Source organism: Pieris rapae, chromosome 4, assembly GCF_905147795.1.
Source record: "Pieris rapae chromosome 4, ilPieRapa1.1, whole genome shotgun sequence".
NCBI classification, from domain to species: domain Eukaryota; kingdom Metazoa; phylum Arthropoda; class Insecta; order Lepidoptera; family Pieridae; genus Pieris; species Pieris rapae.
In genome coordinates, this window is record NC_059512.1 from 5,426,696 (window position 1) to 5,439,822 (window position 13,127).

Below are 13,127 nucleotides of genomic sequence, written 5' to 3' on the forward strand. Positions count from 1 at the left end.
ATGTAATTATATAATGTGTAATTTTTGAATAGCAAATATCTGTGATTAGTATTCCCGTATCGTAAAAGTGATTAAACGAAAAGAAATCGAAAGCGTCCCAATGTAATTACGAAGTCTAGACAACCTCGATGTGTAAAAAATTTACACAAAATGGTGGAGACTTTTGTACTCATGTATTTTTGGATAAATAACATTTGGCGCTAATAGTTGTTTTGAATGTTAAGTATTGAAAAGTTATCGTGACAATAACATGTCTATAAAACACCAGTAACCGAAAATATACGTAGAATTGGATCGATAAGCAACTGTAATAGATATTTTATTTTCATGTATTATTAGTCTGGCTTAGTTCATGTTTCGATTAAAATTAAGTCATCGATATTTCATAGAATAACATTAAGTATCTTAAATCCTGTTTCTTAATAATCATTATAATCTCTGTTTTGGTGAGTTTATAAGTAAATAGATGTCTATATATAAGAATATTTCACTTCTTTCGTTTTATAAATAGGTTTCGCATTCTGGCACTTATTCACAATTTATTATATCGTGTTACACGCACTATTATTTATTTACAATTATATTCTGAACTGTCTTTTTTTCAATAGGGTTGTCTGCATGTCATTTTTGTATAATTATTTTGCAATAATTGTAAATAAATAATAGTGCGTGTAACACGATATAATATGTGTAATGCTTCGGCTTCCCTTGTTCATGCTGCATTTAATGTGCTGTGCACTTACTTTGTAAAATGTATAGGTCTCAAGTAAACCAAGCTGACCTGGATTCACCTGACGATCGCTAACGTAACAGAATGAATATTTCAACGTATTTTAGAGGCCAGTATTCACAAAGAGCGCACTTGAAGGAAATGAGTGCATATTATGTTGCAGATAAAACGAGTAAAACGATTTTTTACACAAATATATTTTGTGGGCGAATTTTATTTATATCACTCACGACACTAACAACTGTATTCTTTTTATGAAATGTAAATATTTGTATGGAAAGACTAAAGGGGTTTTGTGGAATTCTGGCTTTAACAGACTTTGTATTTCAAACAGCTCGCGAACGCCCAAATCTTTTCTGTTCTTCGACAGACGAAGTGTTGTTGTATCTGTTGATATTAAGATATACGAAAATACGGCTGATACCAAGCTTTAAAAGTGTCATCCATACCCACTCCACCCACTCCATGCCCACTTTAAGTAAGGCGATCACTGCAATCCTATTTTCTTTAACACCCCATTCAATATTGTAATGTAATAATGAACACGAAAAAATATGTGCAATGGCGCAAAATCTAAAGAATTTTTTAAATAATATTCGTGTTCCAAATATAAAAAAAAGAAAAGTTTTCACGTAACAGTATTTATGGCCAGATTAGTTATGGTTCGAAAAATTTTGAACAACCACTGTTCCTTTGGGTTACCTCAATTTGATTTTTTTTATTAATAGTGCTTTATTTAAGCAACAATCCTTAACAAAAACATAACGGTCTCATATTTACTCCAAAGATGGCAAATCCCAATTTTACAATTTATCAGCAACACATACATTATTTGCAAAGTCAGACATCTCCATTGCGAACGCCAACGCGGCCTTGACATCAACACAACAGAGGTTAGTTGAAATTAAATTTAACAAGGCGTTCCTACCCTTTTACGTTTTCATCTGGAGTTAACTTCGTAAAGACATTAAAATTGACAATTTGATTAATTGTATACGGGTGGGGTATGTCTGTGAATAATGTTATTGATGTAAGAAATGTATCAGGTTTGCCTACACTGACACTGTTCTTTAAATTATCGTGAATCTTGCACAATATTTAGAAATACCTAAGTATAACAATTATACATAAACTTGCCTATGTTAATAGTTTTCTTGTGCACTCTTGACCATCTACGGACAGCAGTCATTATTTTCGCAGATATTGATGACACGTTTCGAACTGTAATAACCCTAGATCGAACTGTAAGAAAATGTTATTAATAGTTAAATTTATTTTAAAAATAGTATGCATTTTAAGGCTGCAACTGCTTTCTGCAACTGATCTTAATAAAATTTCGAGCAATACGATAAATTTTCAAATGAGCAATAACTTTTATTTGGATTTGAATAAATGTTTTCAGTCACCACTGTGCAAGCTTATCCTTTGTAATTCGTTAAAACAAAAGCTCGCAATGTGTAATGTGGTGAAGCTGAATAAATAATGAACGGAATTACGGAACATTCATTCTAGCATTCATGTTTTCAAACACACACTACAGTTTGCTTTTCTCTTTATTTATTAGAAATTTTAGGAAGAGGTTTACAATTCGATGCTTTTGTGGAAAAATAATCTGTACATTAGTGCTGTATTATTTAAAAAGGCTTTTGGGACCTGTAATATACGATACAAATGAAGTAATCATTAGTTATTTATTACACTTATAGTAGTTATATTAATTTAAGTTAGTTTAGAACTTAGTTGAGTTTAGTTGGTGGTTTATTTGACATATGATGCTGTAAGTAAATGAAAATTCTCATAAAACACTAAGTTATAAGACATTATTATTTTCTTGCAAAATAATTATTAAATCTGTTTTGGTAGCTAACTTTATAATAAAATTACAAATTATTACCAGTTTTAAGAGGAATACTTCTAAATTGAAGACAATAGGTCTCCGTAGGCTCCGGTAGTATTGGCTTAGTCTTGTATGCACATGGACAGACACGGGTTAACGCTGGGGGTTCGGTGACTGTAGAAAAGAGGGAGTGAGAAGAAGAGAGAATACGGTTAAGCTAACGCAACTAAATCAATTTGCTGTACAAGTATTGATGGTTGTATGATAGTGTTAGGTTAATTTATAATTATTGAATCTTTGGGAAGGCGGAGTTAAGAGAAATGACGATATAAAAGGCGTAACGAGGAAGGGACTCTCTCCTTACTTCGTTCTTCGCTCAGTCAATTTAATTGTTGTCCTGACCTTCAGGAGTTGACGCCTTATAACGGCCGAAGCAGAGGTCCGAGTCTAGCAGTAGATGTCCTTGTGATAGCCGAAGAAGCCCAAGCTGAGCTTTCAAAGCACTTTAGACCAATGGCAAAATGGCATTAAAAAATGAAGCGCCACAAGCGCCGCATATATATCTCGGGAAAACCGGTTCATCCTAGGATACTTGTGTATATATTATTTACGTTGTTACATAAAAAAACAATTATTGTATTGGTGCGTTTGATGGTTACTTTCAGTAGATAACACTGGTAATTATGAACTTACTAATATCCACGCAATGATATTCTTCATCGATGTCTTGAGGCGGTGACTCTTTCACCGGCGGAATGTACATCATTTTATACCGACAATGGCACATGTTCTCTATAGAGTGAAAATGCAATTAATTCTATATATTATATAATATTATACTACTAAATTAGCCCATAAATGTTTATTAATATTTTTGATCTATGGCAATCGTAACTAGACGTACTAAGAAAAAAATTACCAAAGGCTAACTTTGAAGGGCCGTCTCCCCCTAATAATGGTGACGAAAAAAACAAAGGTGACGCTTCTACTGAGGTTTCCCACCTCTAACAATTATTTATTATAACGGATAAATATTTCTTTTCAATCGGATCTTTGGGCTATAGGCGTATACGAAGTAAGAGTAAAAAGTATCTAGGGATGTTTATTTATTGATAAAATGTTTGTTTACCAATAAAAAAATTCTGATCAGTATTTTATGTGACTTAAAGCTTAAGTATGTATAGGTATACAACCTGTACATACTTTAGCTAAAAGCAACTTTTTGTTCCCAAAACTTTTAACGTATTGCATGAAACGGTGCACTAAATGTAGCAGCCATTATCATTGCGGTTGCGAATTCGAAGGAAATGTACCGGTAACTTTGGCTTAGATAAAATTGTTTGGATTTTAATATAATTGCTTCTAAAACGTTCTGATAGTTGAAGACTTAGTTTTAAAAAATATATTTAACTTATTTAATTTGGTAAATAATTAATAACTGGCTTGTTATTAATATAGGCTTGAACGTGCATATCTTAGAAACTACCGGTTGGAATTGAAAATTATTCTGTGACCATCTGCGAGAAAGGCCAAATAAAGGCACCAGGTAATTAATATCAATACAATTGATTTAATACGAGTGAAACTGTACGGCTAATGTATGTACAAAAACTAATTCAATATTAAACGACCAGTACATTTACGTAGTTATTTAGGCGATAAACATGTATAATAAAATTAAGTTTAAAATATTCAGAGTATGCAAAATATCTGTAATGGTCCGCTTATTCGTCTCCTACAAATTTTGAACTGTCTATTAAAGTATTTTTTAACCAGTATATTTTTATAAAATCAGTATCTTAGCAAGGATACAAATATAACCATTTCTCACAGCCCGCTTTCGGTCTTCTTCTTCGAAAAAGTCTTTGGGTGTTAAGTTTTTCTTATTCTTTGATGTTTCTTTCTGGAACAAAGAAAATTATTAACTCTCTCAAGATTTTCTATAAAAAAAATCTGGTTTTTAAATTTCAATTAAGTGTTGAATCTATTTTTCAGACTTGTACATGGGACACACAATTCCTCCTTTTTTGAATAATTTTCCCTGACCTTTGTGCATAGGATTGAACACAAAAATGATACTGATGGAATCTATGCGCTAACCACTAGAAAAGATTCAGGTGTCAGAAACTAAATACATACATACATTAAAACTATTTTTATATATTATTTTTTTCACTAAATTATTGTTATATATTCACGAATTAAACCAAAATTTAACTAAAATGAGTTCATAATATTTTAATAATTTTAATAGTTTATAAGAGTAGTGAGAATTAGTACTTAATAGTTTTAATAGAGTTCATATTACATATAATACATACCGAGTATTCTAATAAAAGTACTCGCTTTTTAATAATAATAACACTTTCTATAAACTTGTTTCACCTAAAACCTCGATTAAGGTAATTTTGATAAACATTCTTAATTATGTTGCCTTTGAACGTTCCCTGTCACTCGTCAAATTCAAAATATTTGCTAAACCTAATCAAATGACAAAGCTAACATCCGATTTCCATAATTATTTACTAAATATACTCGCATACTCGGTGTATACAAATTGAAATTAACTACACGTTGACATGTTTCGTTGGTTGGAGATTTAATTATTTCGACCAAATTTTAAGAAAGCAGAATTAGTTTAACAGGTCAGTATATTTTTTCTTGTACACATAGCGAAATAAAAAATATACTGATGAAATTTCTTCCTTCTTCGTTGATACGAAATTAATAGTAGCGCAGGGTTTTTTAAAATATAATAATTTTCCGAATATATTATAAAACGGATCATGATACTTTAATTATGATGTATTAACAATTGAACCTCGCACTAAGGGATTAAACAGTAATCATCTGGGGCGCAATATATTCAGTAGAGGGCTGATCCACGACTTTTTGGCCACTGTATATAAATTGTAAACATACATGGGTGGATCGTGAATTTGTGGGGTTATGGGGTATTACGGAAGTCCCCTGCAATAAACGTAGACGGTAAAAAATACACCGACAGAAAACAAGGGATGGGGAGTTCCTCAACCTACTCACGGAAGGTGTTGCTTCCGTGAGTTGATTGATCTCAGGGATTCCAATCTTATGACTAGTTTTTTTTAATTGTAGAAATTCTTTTAATTCAAAATATAGCCTATAGTTTTCAGTGCGGACTAGGGGGCATTCGTATCCACGAGGCCCTGGGCCGCAGTTTATACAAATATAATACAATAATTCAACATTTATATCCGTCACAGAAAGTGACTTGTGACACGAGTTATACTAAAATCTAGCACTCGCGAAAATCAATAACACAATTATCGACCGATATTATTGATACGTACTCTATACCCCTCTCCACATATTTCCATAACCTGTAAATAACAAAAGGGATATTCTATATCATATAAAGATAGTCATCTATCGATTGTAAAGGCTCATTACCAACGATAGTCTAAGCTGATTGTTACAATCTATAGGCTATTATTGAGGAGCAATTAATTATAATTATACCCGCAGGAGCAAAGGGATAATAGTATTGTGATATTCAAATACGTATCGGGAATTGAGTATAATATAGCGTGAATTAGACAAGACTTGGTAATTTAGATGTCTCTATAGATAACTATTAATTGTGTGTTAGTATTTAACATAATTATTTTTATCTTTTTCCAAATTTCCATTTTAAACCCATCTCTTTTTCCCTCACGTGTTTAACAATTTCGTAATTAGCTAACCTGTGATTAGTGATTCACAGACGGCATTTGTTTAGGCTAATTAGTTTTGTTTTGTATCAATTTGTATTTGGTTAGACTGAAAACCTTAATTAATAAGATAAAACTATGTTAATTTTGAGTTATGTTTCTAAAAAAACATTACAGGTTGCGCACATTATACCTAACATTCCAATTGTACCGGAAGTATGCCGCAATAATTTAGCATGATTAAATAAACATAATAACACAACTTTACATGCGTTAGATAAGAGACAAATTTCACCCAATTAATACCGTTATAAGCTACTGCAAAATTGAATTTGGTTAACAATCACCAGTTATCGTCATGTAATATCAAATATACGTTTGAGTTTAACCGGTGCCGATGCAGTTACTCGTGCATTATTTCAATTGAAGATAAACGATTGCCTCGAGAAGACGTGATAACTGCAATGCTCAAAGATTTACTTTAGATCTTCCCTGTAAGACCAGAAGAATATACACCATTTAGATTACGTATATATACTTCAAATTGTATAACATTATAATACATCCCTTTTTATATAAACAAGATAAACTATTTCGGCTCACGATTTCTCTCATCGTTTTCAATGCCGTTCCACTTTAGTTCACTAAACAAATGTATCCGATTACGAAACCAAGTGCTATACCCCAAAACCATGAACGCATTTTTTTCAAGAGTTTCATTACAGTCTTCATAAATGCCATTCTTGAAAAGCCTCAATAGACATGTCCAATTGATCAGCCTCCTCCGCTTGTCTCAGGGTATCATGATTAGACCCATAATTATGGCAATTTGCTCTGATCAACGACTGACTTCTGCTGCCATCACTTTTCCCTAACAATACGAGTTTGTATTAGGTTCTTTTTTTATTTTTTTATAGAACAGGGGGCAAACGGGCAGGAGGCTCACCTGATGTTAAGTGATACTGCCGCCCATGGACACTCTCAATGCCAGAGGGCTCGCGAGTGCGTTGCCGGCCTTTTAAGAATTGGTACGCTCTTTTCTTGAAGGACCCTAAATCGAATACAAATACAGCCAAATTACCTAAGCAACCGTGTTAGATGACAGTCTTGTGCTCATCTTTAGTACGAACTAAAGATGATAAATAATACAAATCATTATTATTTATATAATTATTAATAACGTTAAAATTTTATTGTTTTTGTCTTTACTTTCTCTAAATAAAATAATTGGCAAAGCAACTAACGTATTTTTATAATGAGATTATTTTGTAAGGTATGCTATTTGGAATGAATATTGTAATAATATCAATGGACTAAAAATTTCAATCAAGTTCGATTACTTTCATTCTAACAAAGAGTAAACCGTCGAATGCAAATGCAGTATGTGCCGGGAATTTCCCAAGAGAATTAAATATATTGAATTCTATCAAGTTTCTGGTATGGTATAAATATGTTTTACTTTAGTAACCTGAAAAAATATAAATATACATGAAACTGATTACGCAATAATTTATATTTTGTACTTGAAGTAGTAATTTATGCGTATCTAATAGATAAAAATATTAATTTAGGAGCAATTAATAATTGACTTAAAAATAATGGAAAATAGTGTGAAATAAAGGTATACCAATAAAAGGTCATAATATGTTGTTTAAACTTACTAAAAACAAGTTTATAGAAGTATGCCAGAAACATAAACTATTCATAATTCATAAAGATAGTCCGGAGGTGCTACTTTCGTTCCAGCGAAACAATAATTGTTATATATTTATATATAAAATGATAAATTAGAGACATCACACAGGTATTTATCTGCTACGACATATCATATCTACATATACACTACATGTATAAAAGGATAAAAAAAAACCAATGAAGCGCACAATTAGGTGTGTGCTTAAAATTTCTGCATCTGTTTCGTGATCATTTGTTTCTTCTAACACGAAAGTTGATGAGCCTGTGCCTGACACACGGTTTTTTCCTTCATCGTACAAATGAAGCACACATAGACAGATAGGTGCCCAGGGGGAGATCGAACATACGACCTCGGGGCATAATATTAGTTACGCTCTAGCCACTCGGCCACTGCGACAATAAGACGATTATGGGACTTTTACGAAAAACCAAAATTAAATGTATATAGGTGGTTTCATACACCTATATATTTGAACAGCTTCCCGGACACAAGCTTGTTCTTTAATAAGGGCTGAATTGAATCTTATTAAATAAGGGTTTCAAAATCCTTATCTGCTCCATTAGGTAAATTGTGATTCCTGAACTAAGCCTCTGCTGATATTGGGGTGTATCCCATTTCAACACACAATTAAGTAAATTGGATATCTGGTTACATTGTTTTGCTCTTAACAAGTTGATTTTTATATATTTCTTTTAAATACAAAAAAAGGGTAAACGTTTCATTATCCCTCAGGCGGAGTAGTTTCAGCGTGCGATTTACATCCTTGAGGCCGTAGGTTTGATCTTCGGCTTTACTCCAATGAACTTTTTGTTGGGCTATTTACACTAGCTGGTATGATGAAAGAAAACATCGTGAGGAAACCGGCGGTATGTTTGACCAAAAATTCAACGGCGTGTGTCAGCCGGCGGCTTAGCGTCATTTAGAAAAAACAAATGATTCCCAAATACATACGGAAATATAAATTTGTATACACGTGTTTATACTAAGACATACCTGTGGGTTTAGTCAAGATGCCTTAGTAAATACAGAATGTGGAAATTTGAAAAATTGAAGTGAAAAATTGCCTCGAGAGACTTCTAGAGAACATCTTATAAATAGAAAGAAAATTTTCACTTTTGGTATTAACAATAAAATAACAGTGATATTACACTATAAAAGGCTCCCACAAGAATTGTGTACATAGGTGGATAAAGAAAAAAAAATACACGTCCTCTTGGTAAATAACCGTTAAATAATATTTGTTACTAGAATTCTAGGTTATTATTCGATATAATTAATTTAAAAGATTTTAAAAGGATAATGCAATTGAGTGAGTGAGTTTTCTTTAGTTGTAATGAATTGATTATGATCTGTCATGTGGCTCATCAGGTACCAAGCTTAAACTCGTAAGTAATATTGAAACAATAAATACAAAAATTCAAATGCAAATACTTGCTTATTATTTAATACGAAATACGCCTCAAAAGCTCGACTCGTATCATTTTTTAACGGGCAACAAGCTACAACAAGAATTTAAATTGGTTTAATTTCACATATGCCCCAAAATTTGATAATTGTTATCAGCCATATTTAAGCAAACTGTCAAAATATATTTTATTAAATAAAAACATTCAAAACCATCTCTATATCATTTATTTTTACCATCAAAAGTATAGTTTTACAAGATGCCTTATCCTATCAAGCATGAGCTGTGATACATGAATGCTTCATTAAGGATTATATGCTACCTGCAAGAGCATACTTAGTTTGACAATTAACATCCTACATGTGTAACTAATAGACAAGCGGTCTATTAGTAGAACTGTATCTTAGTTACGCAAATGGCGTTTAAGCCGTTAGCTATTCCCATTGAGTTGCAGCATTGGACTAACTACGTCGATGAGTTTCATTTCTTATTCCCTAAACACAGCGCAAAATCTTAAGCTATATAGCGTATGTATAAATGTTGGTGTTTATTTTATTAAACTTCGTTGTTCTCTCACCTCCATCATTTTCATAGATATAAATGAATCCGTGGTTTCAGCGCCACCTAGCGGTACATCAATGACAACTTCCAGGCCCTGAAAATTATTTCATTGACTCAAAAATTATAAATTTTCAGTTAAACGTGCCAGTTCCCAAACGTAAAATTAATATATTATTAATTTGCAGGGACGTCAAATATCGGTCGTGTATGAGGCATCGGAGGCATCGAAGGCTTCGAAAGCATAACACTATCCGAGAAAGGTCCTGTCTATGACAAGTTGTGGTGTTGTGAATAAATGGCACGCATACATACCTATATTTTATTAATACAATGGTTAAAACAGTATTTCGAAAAGATACTATTAAATACTATACTGCAAATAAGTGAACCGTTCAATTTACGTGTATGTACTAGATGACCCAGTGAACTTTGTATCACCTACATATTATATTTGTGTCAAAACTTAACACATAATTTTGAAAACAGACAAAAATGACCCTTCGTCATGCTATGAAATATAAACTTTTGAAAGTATCTATAAATAAATGACAACAAAGTAACAGTTTCTTATTTCTTAAAAAAAAATCCAGCTAGGAACAGCTTTTATTGGAAAATTCAATTATCGTTTTTAATAATTTTTCTTTACTAATTATTTTTGTTTTCCATCGTTTAAATTTTCCCTGAACTTCCACAAATATTTCAAAGTTATAATTTAATTAAATAGCCAAAGTGATCCAGCAATTCTGAAATCTTAGCGAGGCATTCGAACAGCATTTTTTTTAATGTAAATATACTAAAATATGTAATTATAGTATAGTATATTATAGTATATTTACATAAAAATAAAATTAATTATAATATAAATAAGTTAGACACATTTTTATTTCTATTCTATTTGTATGTTATTTAATTTGTCTAATTTACTTATAAATTAAGAAATTACCCTTCCATCCTTATTTATATACTACGTAGCTCCATCTCATGCTTTACTTAAATGTTATGTTTGAAAAACTTAATTTCCCATTACAAAAAAAAAAAATTTATTTACATTAGAAATCTTATATTAATATGTATATACGAGCGAGATACAAATGGCCATTAGCTGTCTCTTTTTTAATTCAACTATGTTCACTCTAACATGCATCTTAATGCCTTTTTGAATTTGTCAAACGCACCAATATTGCGAATTTTAGATGGTAATTGATTAAATAATTGCAATTCTTATATGTATATTTTTAAATAAGAGGTTTACACATAATATCTATTATACGTCGATAAAGATACCCATAATTCCGTCTCAATGCTGACAGGGATAAAACCTTGCTGACATTAAGTAAAATTAATGGACCGATAACTACAACATATAGCCTAACAGTGATGTGGTATAACATTTCAGTAATGCGTAGTGTTTGGAACCCTGTAATTATATTACCGTAATACCAGTGACAATTTCAAGCTTAAACCAATTTATTTGCAATTATGGCTTATTAGCTTTATAAAAAAATCAGTGGCTCTACAATCTCTTTAGGTCTTGGCTTCAGATTTCTGAATCTGTTTCATGATCCTTTTTCCATCTGATAGGCAAGTAGGTGATCAGCCTCCATTGCCTGACACATGTTGACCTCACGATGTTTTCCTTCACCGGTCGAGCAAATGTTAAATGCGCATATAGAAAGAAAGTCTATTGGTGCACGGCCGGGGATCAAACCTACGACCTCAGGTATGGGAGTCGTACGCTGAAGCCACTAGGCCAACACTGCTCATTATCGCTTTATGATACCTAAATCCTAACCTCGAATAGATAAGGTTGAAAAATTATGTTCGTGTTTTGATATACAATAAAATTAGCTGGAATCGTTCCTTTTATGTTCACACGTATGCAATATCCCATGAAGTGCATCACGAGGTACACTTCATGCTTTCTTTTATCTATAACGTGATCCAGGGCAACTCTGGTGACATTTTTTGTTCATATGTAATGTCACCCAATGCTAATCTAATATTTTCGAGAGTATAAACCAAATGACACAATATGTCTTTTTCCTTATTCTTCCTTTATCCTTCTTTATTCCTTTATTCTTTCGTTTAATATATTTCTATTAATATATCAAATTTTTATTTACTAAACACAAATAAATTTAGGATACAAATTTAATTACTAACAAAACTAACACTAGTATGAAAGTAACTAACTTAATACAACTTCTTGTTCTGCTGTAAGAATTAAAAGTCTTTTTTATTTATTTATATTAATATTTTATACAATTATATATTACCATGCAGCTTGATAAGATGTATAAATTATTTTAGAAGTGATTGTGTTCATAATGCTATATATACTTGTAAAAATATAATATGTTGACGGTTGAAATGTTGGAATTTAATAAATTCATTATCTTCTCTTCTTCCATGAGATATAACATTATTCCATTTGTAATATCATTTCATCCACACATGCCTATTGTCTAAAGCTCACACTTTGTCAAAGTGGCAGAAATTGATTGGTAAATCGAAACCAAGAAACCTCTTGCGGGTGACAAAGATGGATTATACAGTATTTTTTATTGTGGACTCAATAAAAGCTTATGCCTTTAGGAGATTTTATTTATTACTTAACATACATAATAGTATTCTAGAGTGAAAAATCAAAATTAAATCTAGTTTAAAGAGCTGTCAAACCATATTTTCTTTATTTAGTTTGACAAATTTGAGTGCGATCAAGACAAGATTGGAACTGGAGATTATGAAGATAATGGACCTATTAAGTCTGTCACTCTCACATTAATATTTTGTCACTAGTATTCCTTTTCATCGTATATGTTGATTATATACTTAAGTCTAATAAATATGTATAGTTTTATTTACTTACAAATCTTAGAGCAGTCTCTTAAACTAATAGTTGTGTTTATTTCATTATTATTTTAACGGAAACTGAAAAATATATGTACAACAAAAATGTATGTATTTTAAACTTACCGATATAGCAGTATCAATGAGAAGATGTACTGGTTGATATGCGTGACCAACATTTGCGTGTACGCTGTATATACGTCGGGGGCTCACTTTTCTCGGATCTAAAACAATCTGTCACAATATTGTATTATGAATTACTTAAGGACAACAAATAAAATAATACTACACTTGAAGACTATAATCAACTAGCTGACCCGGCTAATTTAGTTCCGCCTACGTCTAATAATATCGTATTA

The 13,127-nt window shown here is 31.6% G+C and overlaps 1 long non-coding RNA gene across 1 annotated transcript; it reads right to left on the minus strand.

The window, feature by feature from the left end:
- Positions 1-3,260: 3,260 nt before the first annotated feature.
- LOC110998781 lies at positions 3,261-13,000 on the minus strand. Its single transcript, XR_006750205.1, has 4 exons — positions 12,895-13,000; positions 9,935-10,012; positions 4,389-4,470; positions 3,261-3,359 (listed from the first exon to the last, which is right to left on the minus strand). It is a non-coding gene; the product is annotated as an uncharacterized LOC110998781 (long non-coding RNA).
- Between the last annotated feature and the right edge of the window lie 127 nt (positions 13,001-13,127).